The sequence below is a fragment of the Scyliorhinus torazame genome, chromosome 20 (assembly GCF_047496885.1).
Source record: "Scyliorhinus torazame isolate Kashiwa2021f chromosome 20, sScyTor2.1, whole genome shotgun sequence".
NCBI lineage: Eukaryota > Metazoa > Chordata > Chondrichthyes > Carcharhiniformes > Scyliorhinidae > Scyliorhinus > Scyliorhinus torazame.
Genome location: NC_092726.1, coordinates 101447358 through 101456146, shown reverse-complemented (window position 1 = coordinate 101456146; position 8789 = coordinate 101447358).

Genomic DNA, 8789 nt, shown 5'->3' with positions numbered 1-8789 from the left:
GCAGCCGCGGTGTTATTATGGGCCGGCTGCTGGGCAGACGAAGAGGTTGCAGAGGAGAGGGGCGGTGCCAGCCGCTGCAGCCGCGGTGTTATTATGGGCCGGCTGCTGGGCAGACGAAGAGGTTGCAGAGGAGATGGGGCGGTGGCAGCCGCTGCAGCCGCGGAGCTGGCGTTGGCTGCGGCAGTCAGGGCGGGGCAGTTTTGACGGATGTGCCCCAGCCCCCTGCAGGCATTGCACCGCATGCCATCCGCTGTCCAAAACACCCTGTGGTCCTCCCCTTGAAGGGTGTCATGTGAGAGTGCCTTCAAGAGCTGGGTGCAGCTGGGTTTTTAGCTCAGCCATTTTGCAGCTTTTAGTTTCAGTTTTGAGGAAACGAGCTTGGGTGTGTCTGTGTTTGCCGTGAGCTGGATCTGCTGCAATCACTGCCATGAAAGACTATCGCTGAATCATTTGGGTGATTTAAACTCATATTAGTAATGTCTTTAACCTGATGTGTTTCTGTTTAAAGGTATTAAGTCTCTTGGATGGTTAAAGGAATAACTGAAGGATTATTTAATGTTGTATTATTTTCGGGGTTATCTTTGAAGTAAGGGGTGTTAAGTGATCCAATGTTTATTTGAAAGGTTAAGTTGAGTTCATGAAATAAACATTGTTTTGTGTTTAAAAACCCAAGTGTCCATAATTGTAACACCAGACCTGGAGAACAAGCCATGCGCTTCAAAAAGCAACAATACATTAAAGAGGGAGGTTGGTTGAACTCATGATACATTTGGGCTTCTGAATACGCCTCTCCCATAACATGGGAGATCAGAAAACCTCCCTCCGTGACCTCCTCCCGGGTCAGGCAGGTAGCCTTGCGGATAGCACAATTGCTTCACAGCTCCAGGGTCCCAGGTTCGATTGCAGCTTGGGTCACTGTCTGTGCGGAGTCTGCACATCCTCCCCGTGTGTGCGTGGGTTTCCTACGGGTGCTCCGGTTTCCCCCCACAGTCCAAAGATGTGCAGGTTAGGTGGATTGGCCATTATAAATTGCCCTTAGAGTCCAAAATTGCCCTGAGTGTTGGATTCGGCTATTGGGTTATGGGGATAGGGTGGCGGTGTTGACCTTAGGTGGGGTGCTCTTTCCAAGAGCCGGTGCCGACTCGATGGGCCGAATGGCCTCCTTCTGCACTGTAAATTCTATGTAAACCTGACGCCAGAAGGAGTATACATGGCGGAGGGAGGGGTCCCGCAGGCCGAGCGTCAGCGGCGCCACCCCGGACCTGACCTCCCCCAGTAGGTTGAGATGGGGAGGAGGAGCTTAGTGGGGAGGGAGGACGGGACGTTTGATAGAACAACACGTTCTGCGGTGGCCTCCAGCGGCTCCACCGCCACATGTGTCCCGCACACCGTGAGCCCCCTTTCCAGGACCCGGTGGGCCACCTGCTCGGCCCGCAGGAAAAACACGGCCTTGCCGTACATCCGCGAGGCGGCTACAATGGCCGAGGGGCCGACAGCCCCGCCTATCGCACGGGTGCCCGCCTCAATGGTCATGGTAGGGTGGGCATAGCACTTCACCCCCAGCTGCCACGTGAGCAGGCGGGAGGGCGAGGGCACCGCGGAGGCAGCGGAGGGACGGGAGGCTGCCGCCCCCGCATAATGTCTTGGCCGCCCTGCCCCCGGCAGGGTGGAGGATGCCCCCGAGGTGGTGGCCATGCCCACCCCTGGTACCACCCGGCCGTGTAAAACGGCAAAGGACAGGGGAAGTGGGGAGGTGGCAGCCTAAATGCAGGGGCCACAAGGGAAGGCGCCGCAGGACAATAGCAGAGCGGAGCAGCGTTCTTCAGCCCTGGAGGGGCCTAAAGTAATGTCCAAAGCTGCCCCACACCCGCCGCAGGTGGTAAAGCGGGCGGACCACAGTCTTCATGCCTGCCGGAGCCCAAAACAAAGTATTTCGCTGCAGCCGCAGGTGGTTCCACTCCCACCTCAGGCAGAGGGGTGGGAGGACAGGAGGCTGGGCCTGCAGCCCCGGGCGGTCCCACTCCCACCTCAGGCAGAGGGGTGGGAGGACAGGAGGCTGGGCGTGCAGCCCTGGATTGTCCCACTCCCACCTCAGGCAGAGGGGTGGGAGGACAGGAGGCTGGGCCTGCAGCCCTGGATGGTCCCACTCCCACTACACAAGCTGGGGCAGGTGGGATCTGGGAACTCCACTTCCTCACACCACCAACAGCTCTCGCTTCAAGCTCTCTCACTTCAAACTGAAGCTCCACTCAGCAACACACACAGACACACACTGAACAAGAGGGGCAATGTTTTCAGTGAAGTCGGAGGATTGGTTTGAAAACGGGCGGAAATCTCCGACCCCCCACCGTGTCGGAGAATCGCCGGGGACTGGCGTGAATCCCGCCCCCGCTGGTTGCCGAATTCTCCACCACCGGATTTTCGCGGGGGCGGGTATCGCGCCGCGCAAGTTGGCGGTACCCCCCCCCCCCCCACCCCGCGATTCTCCGGCCCGGATGGGCAGCAGTCCCGCCGCTAAAATGCCTGTCTCGCCGGCGTAAATTGAACAACCTACCTTACCGGCGGGACCAGGCGGCGCGGGCGGGCTCCGGGGTCCTGGGGGGGGGGGGGGGGGTGGGGGTGCGCGGGGCGTTCTGGCGGGGGTGGGCCTGTGTCGCGGGGGCACTCATTTCCTTCCGCCTTCGCCACGGTCTCCACCATGGCGGAGGCAGAAGAGACTCTCTTCACTCACCCGGGGAGGGGGCAGCAAGACCCTTCCCCCCTCACCCGGGGATGGGGCAGCAAGATCCACCTACCCTCAACCAGGGAGGGGGCACAGGACCCACCCCCCTCACCGGGGGAGGGGGCATCGAGACGCCCCCCCATCACCGAGGGAGGGGGCAGCAAAATCCACCCCCCTCACCCGGGGAGGGGGCAGCAAGTCCCACCCCACCCTCAGCCGGGGAGGGGGCAGCACAACCCACCCCACCCTCACCCGGGGAGGGGGCACAGATAACCCGCCTCACCGGGGGAGGGGGCAGCGAGACCCCCCTCACCAGGGAGGGGGCAGAGAGACCCACCCCCCCACCCGGGGCGGGGGCAGCAAGGCCCCCCATTCAGCCGGGGAGGGGACAGCAAAGATCCTCAACTTACCCGGGGAGGGGGCAGAGAGACCCACCCTCTCACCCTGGGAGGGGGCAGCAAGACCGACCCCCCCCCCTCACCTGGGGAGGGGGCAATGAGACCCACCTCCCAACCCGGGGAGGGGGCAGCAAGACCCCCCATTCAGCCGGGGAGGGGGCAGCAAAGAACCTCAACTTACCCGGGGAGGGGGCAGAGAGACCCACCCCCTCACCCTGGGAGGGGGCAGCAAGACCGACCCCCCCTCACCTGGGGAGGGGGCAATGAGAACCACCTCCTCACCCGATGAGGGGGCAGGGAGACCCACCCCCCTCAGGCGGGGAGGGGGCAGCGAAATCCACCCCCTTCTCCCGGGATGGGAGCAGCAAGCCCCATCCCCCTCACCCGGGGAGGGGGCAGCGAGTCCACCAGTAGGTTGAGATGGGGGAGGAGGCGCTCAGTGGGGAGGGAGGGCGGGACGTTTGATAGAACAACACGTTCTGCTGTGGCCTCCAGCGGCTCCACCGCCACGTGTGTCCCGCCCACCGTGAGCCCCCTTTCCAGGGCCCGGTGGGCCGCCTGCTCGGCCCACAGGAAGAACCCGGCCTTGCCGTACATCGGCTACGATGGCCGATGGCCGACAACCCCGGCCATCGCACGGGGGCCCGCCTCAATGGACATGGTAGGGTGGGCATAGCACTTCACCCCCAGCTGCTGCGTGAGCAGGCGGGAGGGCGAGGGCGCCGCGGAGGCAGCGGAGCGACGGGAGGCTGCCGCCCCCGCATAATGTCTTGGCCGCCCTGCCCCCGGCAGAGTGGAGGATGCCCCCGAGGCGCTGGCCATGCCCACCCCTGGTACCACCCGGCCGTGTAAAACGGCAAAGGACAGGGGAGGTGGGGAGGTGGCAGCCTAAATGCAGGGGCCACAAGGGAAGGCTCCGCAGGGCAATAGCAGAGCGGGGCAGCGTTCTTAAGCCCTGGAGGGGCCTAAAGTAATGTCCAAAGCTGCCCCACACCCGCCGCAGGTGGTAAAGCGGGCGGACCACAGTCTTCAGCTCTGCCGGAGCCCAAAACAAAGTATTTCGCTGCAGCCCCAGGTGGTCCCACTCCCACCTCAGGCAGAGGGGTGGGAGGACAGGAGGCTGGGCCTGGAGCCCCAGGTGGTCCCACTCCCACCACACAAGCTGGGGCAGGTTGGATCGGGGAACTCCACTTCCTCACACCACCAACAGCTCTCACTTCAAACTGAAGCTTCACTCAGCAACACACGCAGACACACACTGAACAAGAGGGGCAATGTTTTCACTGAAGTCGGAGGATTGGTTTGAAAACTGGGGCGAGATTCTCCGACCCCCCACCACGTCGGACAATCGCCGGGGGCTGGCGTGAATCCCGCCCCTGCTGGTTGCCGAACTCTCCACCACCGGATATTCGGCGGGGGCGGGTATCGCGCCGCGCAGGTTGGCGCCCCCCACCCCCAGCGATTCTCCGGCCTGGATGGGCCGCAGTCCCGCCGCTAAAATGCCTGTCTCGCCGGCGTAAATGAAACCACCTACCTTACCGGCGGGACAAGGCGGCGCGGGCGGGCTCCGGGGTCCTGGGGGGGGGGCGCGGGGCCATCTGGCCCAGGGGGGTGCCCCCACGGGGGGCCTGTGCCGCGGGGGCACTCATTTCCTTCCGCCTTCGCCACGGTCTCCACCATGGCGGAGGCAGAAGAGACTCTCTCCACTATGCATGTGCGGGAAGGCCGTCAGCGGCCGCTGAAGCTCCCGCGCATGTGCCGCCCGGAGATGTCATTTCAGCGCCAGCTGGCGGGGCGGAAATTCGTCCGGTGCCGACCTAGCCCCTCAAGGTTGGGGCTCAGCCCCCAAAGATGCGGAGCATTCCGCACCTTTGGGGCGGCGCGATGTCCAACTGATTTGCGCCATTTTGGGCGCGAGTCGGCGGACATCGCGCCGATACCAGAGAATTTCACCCCAGATGTCCCTCAGACTCAGATTTATCCTCAGTGAGCTGTGAGCAAACTCCAGTCCTAGTCTCTGACACGTGTGGAATGTCTGCCTCTGAGGACAGCTCACTATTGACATGTAAATGACTGACAAGAGATACCAATCTCCTTACTGTTGATAAATGACACAGCAATGGATCCAGCAAGCTGCTGTCTGAACACAATCCTCCCACGGGGACCACATTTCTGTATAACAGAATTTAAGCATAAGTTAAACTTCTATTGGGAAATTATTAGAAACAGTATTGGTTGCGATCTCCTCAGAGATCTGAGTGCAGACATACCCACTGGCTTTCTGTCATGAATATTTTCAGTCTGTCCGCTGTGATTATTTACTAAAGATGTGTCTTCACAGGAGAGACCAGAGGCATTTGTCCTGTCTGTGGATATGTTAATTCAGGGGACAGCAACAGATCTAGCAATGTCCTGTCCTTACTTCAGCCTTGATGTTAATATTTATATCCCCCTGAATTTCTGACTAGTTTGGGATGTCTATTCTCTCTGTCTCCCAAGGAGAGCTTTCTATACAATGAGTAAAGACCGGCAAGAAACCCGAGGACGTTGCTGTCTTGGGAGTCTTTGATGGGGACAATCTTATTCTGTTGCTCACAGACAGATTTCTTCAGTCAGCTGCTCTATAAATTTGGATTCAATTTGATTTTTCCCACTGGGAGACGTAAAGTTTATTCCTGAATATTCACAGGGTCATCGCCAACAACATCATTTTATTCACCTGAGGAAGGAGCAGCGCTCCGAAAGCTAGTGACATCGAAACAAACTTGTTGGACTTTAACCTGGTGTTGTAAGACTTCGTACTGTGCTCACCCCAGTCCAACGCCGGCATCTCCACATCATCATTTTATTAGGCAGGGAGGACCAATGGGGTTTTTCACTGAAATCTTCTGATGTCAATTTCTGAGATTAGAATTTATATTGAAACAATTTAGATTAAATTAAAACGGTCAGTTTGATAACCCTAACTGATTTCTGTTAACGATCCTCTCTCACCTTGTATTTAATTTGGGGAATTCTGCAGGCAGCTTGTGCACAGGAAGAACCCAAAAATGGGGTACATTCAAAATTAAATTCAGACTCTCTGAAGATGGATTTCTATCTCTCTTTCTGCTCGAAGGTGAACAAACTGACAACAGGCAGATTGATTGCACAAGAAGATTCCACAATCAGAAATGGGATCAGGATGGAAAATTCCCCACAGGGCTATAGGGAGAGTGGGATTAGTTTGGGGATTGACACTGGGCTGTAGGGAGAGTGGGGTTAGTTTGGGGATTGATACAGGGCTATGGGGAGAGTGGGATTAGTTTGGGGATTGACACTGGGATGTGGGGAGAGTGGGATTAGTATTGGGGATTGACACTGGGCTGTGGGGAGAGTGGGAATAGTTTGGGGATTGACACTGGGCTGTGGGGAGAGTGGGATTAGTTTGGGGATTGACACTGGGCTGTGGGAAGAGTGGGATTAGTTTGGGGATTGACACTGGGCTGTGGGAAGAGTGGGATTAGTTTGGGGATTGACACAGGTCTGTGGGGAGACTGGGATTAGTTTGGGGATTGACACTGGGCTGTGGGGAGAGTGGGATTAGTTTGGGGATTGACACAGGTCTGTGGGGAGACTGGGATTAGTTTGGGATTGACACAGGGCTGTGGGGAGAATGGGATTAGTATTGGGCATTGACACAGGGCTGTGTGAAGAGTGGGATTAGTTTGGGGATTGACACAGGGCTTTGAGGAGAGTGGGATTAGTTTGGGGATTGACCGAGGGCGACGGGGAGAGTGGGATTAGTTTCCGCATTGATACAAGGCCGTGGGGAGAGTGGGATTAGTTTGGGGATTGACACAGGGCTGTGGGGAGAGTGGGATTAGTTTGGGGATTGACACAGGGCTGTGGGGAGAGTGGGTTTAGTTTGGGTATTGGCTCAGGGCTGTGGGGAGAGTGGGATTAGTTTGGGGTTTGACACAGGGCTGTGGGGAGTGTGGGATTAGTTTGGGGATTGACAGAGGGATGTGGGGAGAGTGGGATTTGTTTGGGGATTGACACAGGGCTCTGGTGAGAGTGGGATTAGTTTGGGGATTGATACAGGGCTATGGGGAGAGTGGGATTAGTTTGGGGATTGACACTGGGATGTGGGGAGAGTGGGATTAGAATTGGGGATTGACACTGGGCTGTGGGGAGAGTGGGAATAGTTTGGGGATTAACACTGGGCTGTGGGGAGAGTGGGATTAGTTTGGGGATTGACACTGGGCTGTGGGAAGTGTGGGATTAGTTTGGGGATTGACACTGGGCTGTGGGAAGAGTGGGATTAGTTTGGGGATTGACACTGGGCTGTGGGGAGAGTGGGATTAGTTTGGGGATTGACACAGGTCTGTGGGGAGACTGGGATTAGTTTGGGATTGACACAGGGCTGTGGGGAGAATGGGATTAGTATTGGGCATTGACACAGGGCTGTGTGAAGAGTGGGATTAGTTTGGGGATTGACACAGGGCTGTGAGGAGATTGGGATTAGTTTGGGGATTGACCGAGGGCGACGGGGAGAGTGGGATTAGTTTCCGCATTGATACAAGGCCGTGGGGAGAGTGGGATTAGTTTGGGGATTGACACAGGGCTGTGGGGAGAGTGGGTTTAGTTTGGGTATTGGCTCAGGGCTGTGGGGAGAGTGGGATTAGTTTGGGGTTTGACAAAGGGCTGTGGGGAGAGTGGGATTAGTTTGGGGATTGACAGAGGGATGTGGGTAGTGTGGGATTTGTTTGGGGATTGACACAGGGCTCTGGTGAGAGTGGGATTAGTTTGGGGATTGATACAGGGCTATGGGGAGAGTGGGATTAGTTTGGGGATTGACACTGGGATGTGGGGAGAGTGGGATTAGAATTGGGGATTGACACTGGGCTGTGGGGAGAGTGGGAATAGTTTGGGGATTGACACTGGGCTGTGGGGAGAGTGGGATTAGTTTGGGGATTGACACTGGGCTGTAGGAAGTGTGGGATTAGTTTGGGGATTGACACTGGGCTGTGGGAAGAGTGGGATTAGTTTGGGGATTGACACTGGGCTGTGGGAAGAGTGGGATTAGTTTGGGGATTGACACAGGTCTGTGGGGAGACTGGGATTAGTTTGGGGATTGACACTGGGCTGTGGGGAGAGTGGGATTAGTTTGGGGATTGACACAGGTCTGTGGGGAGACTGGGATTAGTTTGGGATTGACACTGGGCTGTGGGGAGAGTGGGATTAGTTTGGGGATTGACACTGGGCTGTGGGGAGAGTGGGATTAGTTTGGGGATTGACCGAGGGCGACGGGGAGAGTGGGATTAGTTTCTGCATTGATACAAGGCCGTGGGGAGAGTGGGATTAGTTTGGGGATTGACACAGGGCTGTGGGGAGAGTGGGATTAGTTTGGGGATTGACACAGGGCTGTGGGGAGAGTGGGTTTAGTTTGGGTATTGGCTCAGGGCTGTGGGGATAATGGGTTTAGTTTCGGGATTGACCCAGGGCTGTGGGGAGAGTGCGATTAGTTTGGGGTTTGACACAGGGCTGTGGGGAGAGTGGGATTAGTTTGGGGATTGACAGAGGGATGTGGGGAGAGTGGGATTTGTTTGGGGATTGACACAGGGCTCTGGTGAGAGTGGGATTAGTTTGGGGATTGACACAGGACTGAGGAGAGAGTGGGATTAGTT